This window comes from Anas platyrhynchos, chromosome 3 (assembly GCF_047663525.1).
Source record: "Anas platyrhynchos isolate ZD024472 breed Pekin duck chromosome 3, IASCAAS_PekinDuck_T2T, whole genome shotgun sequence".
Taxonomy (NCBI): domain Eukaryota; kingdom Metazoa; phylum Chordata; class Aves; order Anseriformes; family Anatidae; genus Anas; species Anas platyrhynchos.
Window position 1 is genome coordinate 109694225 of NC_092589.1, and position 16758 is coordinate 109710982.

The 16758-nt window shown below is 38.3% G+C and overlaps 1 long non-coding RNA gene across 2 annotated transcripts in view; it reads right to left on the minus strand.

Moving 5' to 3' along the window:
- LOC110351867 (uncharacterized) overlaps nt 1-16130 on the minus strand; it is a 74414-nt gene extending 58284 nt beyond the window's left edge. For both annotated transcript variants that reach the window (XR_011808584.1, XR_002399867.4), the window contains exon 1: nt 15815-16130. This is a non-coding gene — a long non-coding RNA (uncharacterized lncRNA). The remainder of the gene's footprint in view (nt 1-15814) is intronic.
- Nucleotides 16131-16758: the final 628 nt, after the last annotated feature.

Sequence of the window (16758 nt, forward strand, 5' to 3'; positions counted from 1 at the left end):
ATAAGTCTATAGAATCTTTTTCTCAGTGAGAGAGCTTTTTTTTTGGATCTAAATCCTAAGGCTGTGTTTACCCTAAAATTGAGCATCTGCAATAAATATAAATTGATCTATTCTAATTATTTCAAATCCTGTAGAACTGTTTTTGTCAGTTGTAGAGCTGGATTTTCATTCATTTCAGCTGGCACATACAAATATCCAGCCCAGGGGTTTTGTAAATTGCCTGTGTTAGCTGAGGCAGTCCGTGGGTGCAGTGGGTGATCTTTCAGAAATCCACATCTTGGTTCACCTCAGTGCAGCTTACGCAGTGACTTGGACCCATTTCTATGAGAAATTAATGGAAGTTGCTGAAATCAAAATAAAGAATTACATGTTTGTGTATATAGCTCCTTAATTCACAAACTTTAAAACCTATTTTAATAAACTCGTATAACTTTCCTTCTTGACTAGCTGTTTTTTCTTTTAATTTCATAGCATTAAATAATAAGTATTTCCTATGTATCCAACAGTACACATTTTTTTTTCTCTTTCATGGCTGTTTCCTTTCTTCACCTAGATTATTGTGAAATCCTTTTTTTTTTTTTTTTTTTTTTTTTTTTTTATTGTGAAATCTCTAAATATTCTGTGTTCTTAGCACAGTGGGCTGTAAACCTGTTTTATCTCTTTTACTTTATCACTTTTACTAGTCTGCTGCAGCTTGGTAAATCAATCTTGATACTAAAGTCCATTAGTTTTAAGACAGTTACATGAGGTTGTGGAGGTAGACACAAGTTGTTGGAATTGCATTGGTGGAACAACCTTTTCTAGCATTTCTGAGTTATTAAAAGCAGCAAAAATGAATACTACTAACGGATTTTATTCACAGTATTAAATCAATAGTAACAATAATAGTTTAATGCTAATAAAATGACAGATACAATTAATAGTTGAAAACTGCACCATCATATGGAAAGCAACCTTGACAACATATGTCTATATGGATAGACATTATCTAATAATAATCTAATAATGTCTATCCATATCATACTGATTTGCAATGGAAATTTAGGTCTTTTTATCTTTCTCTTAAGGCCAACAACTTTCTTGTATGTTGGTAATTGTCAAAGACAAGATTGCACACAGTCTAATTTGAATAGGAGTTATGGCTTGGTCAGGGCTATCAGAAGGTCAGGCAGTTCTGGTAAATGTTTAGCAATCAGAAAATCTGAAAAGTTTGAAAATAAAAATCATCATTGCCAAATAAAATATAAATCTGTCACTTTTAATTCCAGTGTAATCAATGAAAAAGTGTATTATCTTCTCAAGTTAGGTGTTTTTAATACAGTTTAGACACTTTTAATGTTTCCAGTGCATTTCAAATTCATGTTATATCTAATGTGTGTTAATGTGCCTAGGCTTTTGTCAGAATTATTGGTGTCTGGTCAATTTTCAGAATTTATGTGATTTTTTTCTGACATTTGATGTTTTTATTGTCTTCATTTCTTTTCTTTTTTCTTTCTTTTTTTTTTCTTTTTGCCATTTTATTTTCTTCTACTGTATTAGTTCTCTCTAAGCATTCTCTGTTCCTAAAAATCTTTGAAAATGCTCCAAATTAGCTTCTGAAGTACATACCCATTTTAAGAATGTGAGAAATCCCACTGACCTTAAAGTAGTGCCTCATATTCTCAGAGATGGGCACACACTTAAATACAGCACTGAAATGGGGTTTTAATGCTAAGTTCCAAACAAATTTATTCTGGAACCTGGTATTTTGGTAAAAGACATTTCTGCCATCAGCTGCTCCTCATCTGTCTTTGGCTCTGGCCAAGAGGCTGCCCTCCCTACAGCTTTGCTTGGCAGAACATCACTCTTCTGGTCTTGCACTCCTGTCCCAATGTTGGGTAGCACCTCTGGACACAGTTCAGCCCAACACCACAAACTGGTGATGCTGATGTTGGTAGCCACCTCCACCTACTGCCCTGGTTGTCTACCATGGCCCAGCTCCCTTTCCTCAGGCACTAACGTGTAACTCAGAAAAAAACTTAAACTTTTGGAGCTCAATATAAAAGTGATTTAAGGTGCAGAATGCAGTGTGCCAGGAAACACTTCATTATGATTGTAGGTGTTACCCAAAGTGCACTAGTGTGTTTAGCATTTTAGATTTTCTACCCTATAACACATGACACAAAGTTTATGTTGCACATGCTTATGTCAGAAAAGGTGTTATAAGTAGAAAAACGGGGAAGGAATTAAAAAGAACAAACAGACTGCTCCATGCACTCAGTTTCACAAATAGCTTCTCCAAAGTAGTATCGTTTTAGAAGATGAATCAGAAAAAGACTATTTACTTCTCTGTGAGCCAACAGAACCAAAGTGATTCATTCAACATGACTGAAACATTAGACATCTGTAGCATGGTCAGCAAACATCCTGCTCCTTTATATTCATTATCAAAGAGCCATTGGCAGAACCCAAATTGAAAAGTTGTTTGTTTATTCTGGGGACAATTCATTGTATTTTTTCCAACAGTCCTTCCTACTGTAAGCTAACCTGCATTCATTTAGGGCCAGGCACATCACTGTAAATTATGTCCCATGAAGCAAGAGATGGAACAAATTAATATGGAAAGCTTTTATTTTTAAAACAACACCAACAAATGGCCACAATCAACAACAAAAAGGTCTCATGAACTGGAATTATGAATAAATTACACATACATAGGATTCACTTCCAAGAAAGGAAGGTCAAACAGTTAAAGGAATTTTGAAACTTTGACTGGGACCTATGTGATTACTCAATATTTCTCTCATCAGTTGTTATAAACGTATATATAAGGATGAAAAGCTCATTTAAGGCAGGAAGGATAGCCTGCTGGAAATGGCATGGTAGTTGAATTTAGGAGTAGTGCTGTCTAAATAACTAATCTTTCCACTCTTTGGCTGAACTAAGAAAAAAATTATTTCAGGTCAACCCAAAATGACCTCTTTGTTGTTTTTGCCAAAATGAAAATGAAAGAAAAGGTTTTTCAGTTCTGATCAAATTAAACACTCTGCTTGACTTAAAATACTTCATTTACCCTAGATTTTTTTTCTTCATTTCAGTTTTACATTAGATTTAGTTAGCTTAACCTCAAAATGTGTTGAAGTGAAAATTCTGAATTTTGTTTTTATAAAAATGGGTGAAAATTAACTGTCTCTTTCTTATTTCAACCCAGGCTTCATGTGTGAATTGCATTGATTTTTATACCTCAGCTTCCCTATATCAGGAAAATGTCTTGATGTCCAAAGAACATAGCAAAAATTAAATCTCATGACCATGGCAAATAGGCTAAGATTTGTAAGAAAGAAGGAATTAGGCAGATGTATGTAAATGGCAGTCTGTAAGCAGATCCATCAATTAAGAAGATTTTAAGAAGACAGACAGTCACTGGAACTTAAATTGTGAGTCCTCCAAAGATTCACCATCCTTATGATGTTCGGAGTATACTGTAGCCAGTGGGAACACACCACATTTACAACTGTGGAGGATGAATACATTCTTTTTAGATCTGCCTCTGTCAAAGGAGCTCCTTGAATACATGTCATTCCATCTCTGTTATTTTCACAATGAAAAAAAAAATAACAAATACAAGAAACGTGTCTGGGAATCAAGCAGCCCAGCCCTGCCAACATGGTACTAATTTGTTTCCAATCCACTGGCAAACTATTCTACTTAAAAAGAGGTTGGGACAGGGTGGAGGGGGGAGCACTTGTCTCAGAGAAAGAGAGAAAAAAAATTAACAAATATTTTGCAGAAGGTGAACTCAGAGGTCCTGATGCAAATCCTGAACAAATTACAGGGAAACAGAAACAGCTGGTGGGAGAATACCACTGCAGTAAGTGCACTGCCTCAAGCCCAGTCTTCCAGCACTCTTCATCTCCCAGCTTTACCGTTTCTAAATACCTTGGCAAAGAAATACTTAGAATGCGTTGCACTTATTCAAGAAAAACAAGAGGAGATCCAATTTATTTTAGGACACAACTTGAAGAGCACCTTGGGGTTTCCATGCCAGGCCTCTGTGCTTTGGAAAAACAAACAAACAAACAAAAAAAGAACAGCTTGCTACAGAGAATCATAGGAGGGAGTAGGGAAGGCAGAGCAGCCTCATAAGAAGTGCAGGTTATGATCCATGGCTCATGAATAGAGGAATACTGGTGATGTGGGTAGAGCTTGCACTTATTATCTGCTACACAATTAATGTACAGTGATTCTTTTAGTTTTTCAGACATTCTTCATAGGGCTTTCCTAAAGGAGGTACCTCTGCAGGTGCAGTGATGGGGAAACATCTCAGTGTGGCATGTGAGTGGCTCAGAGCTGTATATATCCCATTACTCCTTTACTTTCTTCTCTGTGACCAGCCTCCAAGGTTTTTATCCATCTGTTTCATGTTGCCTGTGTAATCTTTGAAAGGATGTGTTACCTTCAGCATGACTGAATTCTGGTTTGGACTGAGCTCAGATCCTACCAAAACCTAAATGTTGGGTAATGATTTTTTACTTTATATAGAACATAGATTAAGTGAAAGAAAGAGTAAGAGAGAAGGGTGAAGGTTGCAGTAATGGAAGGATCTTTACTGTTGTAGGCTATTTAATAACTGAAATCTGGAATTGCATGAGTTCTGTTTCTTACAAATCTACATACTGAGTTGTTAAGGATTCTTGAAAACTTCGGGTCCAGAATGGATGACGTTCTAGGAAAGATGCACTAGTTCATCCAGAAATGGCTGGCTCACCACAGGACTCTTCTGGCAAGACATTGTGACCTGTGTTCAGTGAGAAACTGGAGCATATCCTCCAAACGGTTCCTCGTGTTCTTCAAACATATGAGTCTGAATACTTCGGCTCCATTTACAAACAGTTAGTGGGTGGTTAGTAAATTTTTCATAGGCTGTCAATAAAAGACTAATCAGTCTGTATAGTTACAGTGTGATTCTGTAACAGCTTCTATTGATGTACTGTCTCTAATGCGGCTTGTAAATCCTTTGTTGAAGGAGACTTAATATAAAGTGTTACAATGACAATAATAATCAGAATGTGCAACCAATTCTCCCTCCTCTGCTGCCAGCAATGCTGATAATGAGCTAACAGAAGCACTGCTGATTACTGCCATGAAGCCTGCAGGGAGCAAAACCCTAAAAGCTTTTATTAGCAACACCAAGACACACTGCTGTTTCTTTCCAAACTAAAATGAATCACCTTTTCTATTTCTCAGTTGGTATAACCATTGTTCTTATTGCACTCCATTGCGTGGTATGGTTAAAAAAAAAATTAAAAAAATGATACCTGTGTTATTAATTAGCTCCAAGAACTGTTTTGAGTTTTATCTGGGCAGTTCTATTTTATTTATTTATTTGTTTCCTTTTGAAACTGAAAAATGTGGCTTTGGGACTTCAACTAGGGAAATTTGGCACATTGCTGTCTCTTCTGAGTAGATAAAGTGCTTTGGAAAATTTGAATATTGATTGCACTGGAAAATAAAATCCTGAGTTTATAAGCCAGGTAAAGAAATGGCGATACAGAGTTCTCACCACAGCCTGATCCCTGCTTCAGAGTAACCATTCCACAGGAAAAGGAGAGTCTTACTCTGTATTTGACCTGTATGTTGAGGCAGCAAACAAGAAAATCAAGAATTGCAGGGTTGAGAAGCCTTGGATTTTCTTTTTGATATGTATTAATGAAGTAAAGTATCTCTTTGTGTTCTTTATTAATTTCACAAAGGCAGTGAATGATGCAGAAATAATTCAGGTCATTGTTTGTTATAAATTTAGACTCAGAATAAAGATGAGGTAAACACTGTAGAAATGGCCTCTTGTAGAGCATGCTCATTTCAAAAACCAGAAGCTACATTAAGAACAGTGCTGCACAGTCACAGTTCTCCTTGGCTCACATGGAAGCTGTTAAGTGGCCAACACCTCCAAAAATCATGTCTGAACTGTCTCCAGCTGGGACTCAACAAATGAATAAACAGATACAGTCCCAAATGTGAGGTGGTCATGAAAACCTTGGGCTCTGAAAGTGAAAATCGCAGTAGCTTTTGGCTGCACTTTTGTTGCACACCTAAGAAACAAACCATCTATAGTTTAAAAAACGAGACACGGATGGGGGAGCCCTTGCTGTCATCTTTTTAGGTGCTCTTGAAACAGAGCCAACAGAGCAGCACAGGGGATCTTCAAGAAGCCAAAGTATTATTAATTATTATTATATTTATGTGCTAATGCTGATAATCTTAAGTAACTGTTTGTGAGAATGTTTCAGCCTGGCTGTATCCAGAAGTATTGTGTAGATGCAGTAACTGTCAAGAATATGAGCTGTGGAGCAACAAAAGCCACCTGCGTTGCTCATGAAGGTCTGGAACCAAAGTACCGGAAAGACGGGGTTACATGCCAAGAAAAGAAAAATCCATTTTGTATGTTCTACATATGGACCGAGGCATGAGGCCCATAAAGATGAAAAGCTGCCGCTAATTTTAGTGGGATGTTTCTATGACTAATGGGACGTGTCAGTTATAGGTCCTCTGGATTTGCCACAGTGCCTGCTTGGAGCTGGGGAAGAAATGTTTGATTCCCAGATGCACACCCTAGAAAACCGACGTTCCCACGAGCAATGGTGTATCTTTAAAATAATGCTGTAATGGTGATGAAAATAAAACACAGTCAGATCCTGAGCTTTCATGGCTGAAGGCAGCAATCAGTGAATCATCACATTGCCAGAGCTGACTTCATTTGCACTTTGGCAAATCTGTACAGCAAATCTGAAATCCAGGTATTATTATTTTCAGTGAAAATTCCAGCAACTGACATCTCTTGCTACTTTTCAAGTAGCCCCTAGTGAGTAGCCAATGCTAAAGGACTTTGCCATATATGCGGGAGCACAGCCACTAAAAATAGTCAAGCATGTGCCTACAAGATGGCTTAGTCTGAGGCGGGTTATAAAACACACACTGGACATGTGATTTGCTTTGCTGTCGTATTTTCTGAGTTGTGAGCAGCAGGCTGCCAAAATAGAACTCGTTTGGTGATTTCTTCAGAGCTGTAAGCTTAAAACTGGTTTTTCTGTTCTTAATTTATGTCATGGAGTCTCAACAGCAATTTAACGTGAAGCCTCAGAGTGGGGGAAAGCCAGCTACTGATGTCTGCAGGCTGGTTGAACGCATGCTGGCAGAGACCTGGAGTCAGAAGCTGCACTGGTAACTGCTTCAAAGAAGTGGCTGCTCAATCTGCAGACAGTCAGATCATTTTCTTTCAGCAGGTGACACAAGAGCTGGCACAGAAGTTTAGAAATGCAGATGGGAGCATCTGGATACTGTACCTGAGAGTTACATGGCTGACTTGATATAAATAAACAGCATAATGTATACAACTGCAATGGTTGAAAATGCAGCACAATTATTTTCACCTCCAGATAAACAGTTCATTTCGTTCATGATTTATCTTTGAAAATATAGAAAGAGATTCAAACACTATGAACTTTAGAAAATTTAAAGGAAACTTTAGTTTAAAACAATTTCAGTGTTAAAAATCACTTCCTTTGTTATCCTTGTTCTGATTAAGATGGTACATGATGGTTTTTTTCAACATGCCAACCTAGAGCTCGAAGGAGAAAATACCTAATATTTCCCAACAAACGATGCTCACATTAAATTTGTAGTCATAAGCTTCTGAAATTTGAGCTATCTTTCATGAAGCTTTGTAACCTTCTGACAGTTCTCCGATCTTTATCCACTTAAAGAGAAGGGTTTTTGTTTTGTTTTGTTTTCATATATATAGCTTGGAAATAGTTGTTTCCAAATCTGCAAAACTTCATAAATCTATTGACAAGAGAGCACCATAATAATGTGGCTTTGTTGAGAGCCACAGCAGATTTCAGACTGTAATACATCATTTTTTTACATAGAAGAAATTAGCAAGGCACATTAGAGTTTATTTTTAATGTTGCTTGCTTGATTTTGCCATATAAATCAGTCTTGACAGGAACTTGTCACAAACAGCACTGCCACAAAACTTTGCTGTCAAGAATTTCAACCCAAACATCAGTGCAGGGCTCCTAGGGGAAAAAAATAAAATAAAAAAATAAAAATAATAATAAAAAAAACGAATTCAAGAGAACCAAAGCCTATATGCTAACTATGATTAATATACTAAGCCTGAAATTGATCTTTCTGCTACTTGCAACAGCTCCTTGTGAAAGACCATTAAAATTATTCATAAAGAAGCTGTAACAGTGCCATCTGGTGATTGCTGCTGAACTTGTGCCACAACTGTCATGGGAAGAATCATACTGAGAAACTGTACAACAAATGTTTAGCTGGAGCAAGGTTGTGTTACTATGGGAGTCAAGAAACCCTACCAATAAATAATAGTTGGTGAACTAACCTAAACTAACCCTATGTTGGGCTTAGAAGGGCATCTGAATGTTTCCTAGTTGTGGTTGGATGCGATTGTTTACTTTTCTTTGATATTTTTATTCCTTTTTTCTTTTTTTTTTCTTCCATTTCGTGAAACTTTCTCATGATCCAGAGATTCTCCAAAATGGCTCATCCATGTCAAAGACTAAACCCTTATTTTTTGTGAAAACATCAGTTCTCCATAGTGTGTGCAATCTGCGTTTTTAATGTCTGTACTTTTGAAAAATAAATAATAGAAAAGTTATTGATGGAGCTTTGTTTAAAAAAGAAAACAATAACCAACAAACAACACCCCCCCCTCAAAAAAAAAAAAAAAAAAAAAAAAAAAAAGCGCATCTCATTTCCTAATTTGTAGTCTAGGTCTAGGTGGAACTCATTTTGTTCTAATTTTCTGCTTACTATGTAGGAACCAACATCTGAGCTAGTCATTGGGGATATCCTTTATTGTTAACAGAGATAAAGTATATTTACAATGTGAAGAATCTGACCCATTTTTATATCTACTTGCTAAATGAATCACCATGAACCCTGGAACTACCTACCTCCAGCTGCTGAGCTAGTGCTCAGCACAAGGGAGGGAACATAGGGAAACTTTCTCTGCTGCAATCCTTCAGACTATAGCTGGCTACACTGAGCCTGACAAATGCCACCCCACTGCATGTACAACAATTCTTGTCTCTTCCTTGTAAATAGCTTCCCGGGCTTCTTGATATCACTCACCTGCATAGCTGATGCTGCACAGAGCAGAGCTGGCTTTGGGTTTGTTTTGTCAGCAGCACTGTTTTAAGAACACCATCCTGGAAACAGTGCCTTCAGGAGGGCTGGAGGAAACCAAGCAGAAGGAAGACACAGGGCAAACACTCCTGCTGCACAGACAGGATCTCTTCCCAAAAGCATATTTGAATCAAGGCAAGACAGGAGGAATACAATTGCCTTGCCACTAGACCTACAAGAATGTGGAGGATCCGTGACAGGGAAGTTGTTTTATGAACTAAGGAGAGCCTACAAGCCCATGTATTAGCCATATTAGGGAGCCTGTGCACACACCATTATGTTGTACCACCCTGAACTATGTTGACATGGGCCTGCTACACAGCACTGGGAACCTCTGGTTTGGTCTCTAATTGTACGATTTTCTTCTTGCTGCTGTTTCCCATTCTGTAATATTTTATTTTATTTTATTTTATTTTATTTTATTTTATTTTATTGCCCCACATGTTTGATGGTCATCAAGTGCAGGCATTTTTTTACTTTGGAAATAGATGCAGGGAAATCTAAGCAGCTACTGCCCATGACCTAAAGGCCACCCATAGCTCTTAATTCAAATTCTTTTTGCAGCATCTACATATATGAGCAGCTACGGAGAGCAGGTGATCCAGTCAACTCTGTCTTCAGCTGTTAGAAGACAAAAAATGATATTATGGCCATTACTTATTTCTGTTTCTCAGTTATTCATGTGCCTGACCCATGGTCTCTCTTCCGCCCACCACACCAAATTTATGTGCACATAACATATTCATGAAAACCTAAAGTGTATCATTTTCTGCCAGCCAGCCTACATTGAATAAATACAAAAATGAGACTATGTTACAGTGTGGGAAGTGTGATATCAAAAATATGTGCATAAGTAAGGGCTCACCTCGTAATTCATGTGTGAGGGAATGAATATGACATAGCTAAGAGTTTTCATTGTTAATTTTTTTTCAGGCAGATTTTAATTGTTAACATGCAGGAGCTGTGGCTATGTGTGGTCCCTCTCCCATCTTCCACTTTTGGCAGTGAGAGAGAGTTGGTGAGGAACACTGAGTCTGAGCAGACTGTGATGCTCTTGAATCACCCACACAAGCACTTACAGAGATGGAGCTGTTAAACGAGCTAAAATTCCCCCACCGACCACTGCTGCAACCACAGAACTGGTGTCTCTCAGGGCAGCATCCCTGCCTTTGACTTCTCAGCCCCAGCAATGTTTGCTCAGACCAGAGCCCTCTGGTACAATATGGCAAATCTTGTGGTTTACTGCCTACAAACCTGGTCCTGCTGCTGTCAGCCATGGAGATGCCCACGTTGCCTTTGATGAAGAGGACTGGAACACACATCACTGATTGAAGAAGCCTGTTATGATTCTAAATGTCTTCTACAGTGAGTTTCCCAATTAAACTTGGGCATTGTAATGCACTATAGGCATTGTAATTGTAGCTACAGATGTTCTGACTTTCAGAAAAGATTTCCTTATGTGTTGTAATGCTGCATACTCAATGTGAAAAACAATCCCTTTGCTGAAAAATTTCTTTCTGTACACATCCTTCAGTTTCAGCCTAAGTTTTGTTGCTGTTGTTTTCAAAGTTTTTGTTTGTTTGTTTGTTTGTTTGTTTTTTATAAAGCAAAATAGAAAATATTTCTTCAGCCACTCTGATAAAGCATGATAAGCCTGTTGTGATGACTTGGTATTTTACCAGTATTTTCTCTATAAGGCTTTAATAAGCTTTTCTTTTCAGTGGCTACTTCTGATTTTTTGCAGAATCCAATTAACTCTTACCTGACCAATAAGCATATGAATAGCTGTGAGGAAACTGGCATAGCAGAGTCTGTCACATTGAAATTCGCTTATGAACACATTCTTGGTTCTTGTGGTTTTACGGTTTTCAGCAATACTCATGCTGAATTCTGTTATATTTTTGTAAATTATACTTAGAAATAGCAAAATCCTTTTCTTTCTTAATGTTGAAAAGATACAATTATCAAAATGTTATCTGATGTGATGTGGCACTGTGAAACCAGTCTTGCAGAAAATTGATTCCAGCAAGCAGTAGTCCTGGTAATGGTTTCCACTCACCCTTCCATTCTCCATCTCATGTAAAAGACTTTTGAAGTTCAAAATCTATTTGGTGCTATTTAAATAGAGAAATTATCAAGCACAGCAGCAATTTCTCTACTTACTTTTTTTTTCTTCTTTTTTTTTTCTTAAAAAAAAAGGCATCATTAAAAAAAAATGTGAATAGCTTTGAGAAAATTTTGCATTCCCTGTTGTATATAAATGGTATATTATGCCTGCTTATAAAATAACTTTAAATTTCTTTTTAACAACTTTTTTTTTTTTTTTTTTTTTTTTAACAAAATGCCTTATAAACAAAAAGAAACAGGGTAATTATATTTTAATGAAAACTCAAAAAATCTTCCCCTTTTCAATTTTGCTCATGTGAATGGCAAATGCATTAAAAGCTCTAAGCAGTCACAGTATGCCTGCAGCCCATCTCTTTTTCAGTGTATGACTTTTCTAAATGAAAATAAAGAAAGACCAAAAAAAAAAAAATAGTAGTTATATAAGAGATGAATGTTATCTACAGTGGATATGCTTTTATACAAGCTGACTGCACACCTGGATAATTCTGAAAGCCTCTGGAAAATCCAGAAATATGTTCTGATAATTGCTCAGCATGTGTTGCAGTGGCTTAGGGATAGCATTATTGCAGAAATGTGATGTTCCTAGCATGAGAGAGAGATTAGAGAAATATCATTGCTGGGAATCAGGTAAATACCTTTTTCCACCTTCATAGGAAAGATAATCATTTTAGATAAGATTTGGTTCATGGTCTGTGGTGTTTTGTTTGCTTGTTTGTTTATTATTATTATTATTATTATTATTATTATTATTATTATTATTATTATTATTATTATTATTAGAACCTGAAATAAGAGCCTGAGAGGGAACAACTGTCTCTTGAAAGGCTGCAGATGTATAGTCACCAAAGATATAACTGCATTAAGCGGAGATTCTTCCTCTACTAAAGAGAGAAAAAGGGCAAAGCTGAGTGAAAGGAGAGTTTATACATTCTTCCTTGAGTTAGTTGTGTTTACAAGAGAGAGGCAGTGCTTTGCAGAGTGTGAGTCTTGGAGATATTCTGAGAACACTTATTGCATGTGCTGATCCAAATGCCTGCAATTATGGTACATGCTGCACTTTTTGATTTCATAAGCATTCATAGACCAGATAGATATCATCCACAGGACTGAATAACGTAACTGAGCAGAACCAGAACTGTTTCTTGACATAGTTCAGAGATGTTTTGAAAAGACTGAAGTACTGTCATCTTCTTCAGGGCTAAAATGTCCAGGTGGTGCACTTTATATATTATGGGTAGAAAGCTCAGGGGGAGTACATTTAGATGTGAGGACTAAAATGTGTCCTTTTCAATATTGCTGGAATAGCTTTCTATATCCACTTGAATGTATTGCCATATATGTAAGAAATGATGCAATGAAGTATGTGTGAGCAATTTATGCCTTATGTTTAAAATCACCTATTCTAGTCCCTATTATATTCGTAATATTTACGCTTCATATAATGCTTAACTATAATAATAACTAAATAATAACATATAATGCTTAACTAATAATAACTAAATAATAACTGGGTGCATTAGACACTTAAAAAACAAACAAACAAAAAAAAAAACATTTTTGAAAGTGTGAAAATTGGGAATTTGCAGAGTTAACTCTGAGAGGCTTAATACTGCCTTCCCTATTTCCCCTGAGTTTTGTCCAAGAGTTACTGTGATATATAGTGGGGAAAAAAATGGAGCCAATGTACTTACATGTGAAAACACATTCCCTTAAACAAATTAAAAAAAAATACTCATAATAATAACTTGTCTTCAGCATGTATTCTATAGAAGCCTGGCTATACCATTATCCTCCAAAAATCCTTAAACTTAATCCTTAAAAGTCACTGCACCAAGCCTGTCTGAATTTAAAAAGTGATTGAACTGTGCACTTAGTCACATGGTCTAAACTTTTGGGCAGACCTGTGCGGTGCCAGGAGTTGGACTTGATGATCCTTATGGGTCCCTTCCAACTCGGGATATTCTATGGATCTATGAAACTCATTTAATTTATGCAGCCCTGAACCTGTATGCAGCAGAACTCATGCAGGCATGAATGTCATCAGCATTGTGAGGTCATGGCAATTTATGATAACTAACACTAGAGAAAACAAAAGAAAAATATTTAATCAATTATACAGACACTATTTCTTCATTCAAGAAAGATCTTGTCTGCTTCCCTTTCTTCTTCTGCAATCAACATCTATGCAAAATGCTGTATTGCCTCAAAGTTAAGACTTCTCTATTGCACCACAAGCAGCAAACGGTGCAGTGGCTCAAAATTTGCTAGGTGTTAACCAAGGACAGTGACTTGGGTGTCTGAATAGTTAGGTGTTCCTCAGATTTTCTGTGGTATGCAGGCAGGAAGCAGAGGAAGGCACTAATAATCCAAGAGGAGGCCAGGTCCTACCAGACAGCATCTGCTATACCTTGGATCTGCAAATAGGGTCAGCTCACCTTGCTGTTAGACTTTGGACCTCTGCAAAACATTTTTCTTTTCCTGAAATCTTTAGCAATGAAAACAAGAACTTATGGTAGGCAATTTCTCTGGTCTGTTCAGGTGTGTGCTCAAGAGTGAGTTATGCTGGACTGTGGCCATACCTGCCCTTCCCCACCCATGGCATGGAGGCACCATAGAGTGGTGCCTACACTGTAGATGTCTAAAGTTAGGTGAAACTGATCACATCCTTTCTGGCCTGTTGTGACCTTGAGCCAGGGAGGTGGGTCACTTGGACCATGCTTGCCCAGCACAAGTACCCCAGGCCCATCACTTCAGACACCTGTGGGTGTCTCAGGGGCTGATGGGGCGGCAGGGAAACACATTGACCTGTGCTGGGGCACCAAGCAAAGCTTTGGCCTCTGCCCTACAGCACCTTGGCCAACTCGCTGTCCCCTGTCAGGGTGGGGGGACACTGCCCACCAGGACATCTCAGGTGCAACCTCTGTGGTGTGACGGGCAAAACCCCAGTGGTGTAATGGTCAAGAACTTGAGTGGCAAAGCTTTTCAAGGCAATTTTCTTTCGCTGGTAGGCAGGAGGCGCCATTTAACAGCTTGTGAAGGGGACAGGAGTCAAAAGGCCCTGGCAACAGCTAGGCCCCTGCCGGGGCATCCCAGTCCCACAGCAGCCCCGCGGCCCCTTGGGGCGCTCACACGTCCGGGCACCGGCATCAGCTCGAAGGAGAAAATGTTTTCCACCTCCAGAAGCTGCAGCTACAAGGCTGTGGGTACGGCAGAGCCTGAACCCTGCAGCTGTGTAGCCCCTCTGGCCCCTGCTTTGTGGGGCTGCACTGCTCAGCCCCCTGAAACCGAGGCAGGGAAACACGTAGTGGGGGTACATGTCCCAAGCTTGGCAGAGGATTAAAAAATAATAATAATAATCAGCAAATGCATTGAGTGTGATCATGGGAATCTCATCTAAAAGTATAGCAAACACTCCTTACTGTGTGTTTTACCTCTTTGAAGTCTTTTAGCATGGGGGATATTTTCATACAACTGATATTGAGGAGAGATGCTAACACAAACATTACCACCTGGCAAAAGCCGACCAAATAAGCTACAGATTAAATGGGGTGGTATTCTGCCCGCTATGTTCTAGGAATTGATCTGCTCTTCTGCATGAAAAGTGTCATGGTTTCTTTATGTAAAAAAAAAAGTTAATGGGAGAACATTTTTTTTTTTTTTTTAAACTAATATCCTATTATCAGGTTAGAAATTTTTGAAAATATGTTTGAGGACTTTTTCATTTATATAGTCCATAGTCTTTACATGTGTTAGGAAAGAGGAGAGGAGAGGAGAGGAGAGGAGAGGAGAGGAGAGGAGAGGAGAGGAGAGGAGAGGAGAGGAGAGGAGAGGAGAGGAGAGGAGAGGAGAGGAGAGGAGAGGAGAGGAGAGGAGAGGAGAGGAGAGGAGAGGAGAGGAGAGGAGAGGAGAGGAGAGGAGAGGAGAGGAGAGGAGAGGAGAGGAGAGGAGAGGAGAGGAGAGGAGAAAAAAAAAAAGAGGAGAGAAGAGAGAAGAGAAGAGAAGAGAAGAGAAGAGAAGAGAAGAGAAGAGAAGAGAAGAGAAGAGAAGAGAAGAGAAGAGAAGAGAAGAGAAGAGAAGAGAAGAGAAGAGAAGAGAAGAGAAGAGAAGAGAAGAGAAGAGAAGAGAAGAGAAGAGAAGAGAAGAGAAGAGAAGAGAAGAGAAGAGAAGAGAAGAGAAGAGAAGAGAAGAGAAGAGAAGAGAAGAGAAGAGAAGAGAAGAGAAGAGAAGAGAAGAGAAGAGAAGAGAAGAGAAGAGAAGAGAAGAGAAGAGAAGAGAAGAGAAGAGAAGAGAAGAGAAGAGAAGAGAAGAGAAGAGAAGAGAAGAGAAGAGAAGAGAAGAGAAGAGAAGAGAAGAGAAGAGAAGAGAAGAGAGGGTTGTTCAGCAAAATTTTCCTTTAAAAATAAAAGGCATTTTCAGCTCAAAATAATTTAGCAGCAGGAAAACAAAAGTATGTAACTGTAGCAAGTAGTTAAACCACATGAATAAATTTACTCACCTACACAGCATGATTTCCTTGTTTGCATAAAGTTTATGAACTGCTCATAGCGTGGATTTCTGGTAAAAAACTGATTTATTTCAGCAGAGTAATCCTAGTGCAAAATTAGTATAAGAGCAGGGTAGGTGTCTGGCTTCACTGATTCCTGATTTACATCGCGAGCCAGCGGAACTGAACTCTGACATTTCTTCTTAAACATGCTTAGTATTAAATGAAACTGGCTTGTTTGACCTAACGTTGTTCGCTGTTCACCAGAGATAATATTAAACTCTGTCCTGACACACACGTACATTAACCCAGATGATCCTAAAGGAAAGTTGAACTTGTGCATACATTAGAGGGCAGAATTCACCCCCGTACTTCTAATAACCAGAAATTTCAATTACGTAACTGGTACACAAAGTATTTTAGATCAAAATGATTGCTGAATAAAAGTAAGCTCTTTGCTGGCTTTATCACTCAGCCAAGTCAATTGGAAAGAATGTATAAACTTCACCTTTTGCTTACTCCATCTGCCTGTTCCTCAAAAGTTCCCTCTGCATAAACCTTCCTCTGGTATTTGTCTACTGCACAGCTACACTGTTGTTTTGTGTGTGATTTTTGTTTGTTTGTTTGTTTTTCTAATTTTATTTTATTTTATTTTTTCTTCATTTTAACCACAACCATCGATTCTAATAAGAACTGGCATTCTGTTGAGATTTTGTAAGATAATACTGTTTTTTAAGGTTTATGCTTTGGGATGACTGTAAAACCAGCAAAACCTGTGCCTTGGAGAGGTTTGGGAAGGCGCAAGGTGCTAAGTGACATCCTCCACCACAGCCACCCTCTGGGACACAAGGAGTTTAGGGGTGCAGGACTGGCTCTCTCACTCAGCCACCTGGTAGAAATACTCAGGGTGTTGGGTTTTGCTTTTTTTCCAGTGAATTTTCTCACTGGTCGAGGAT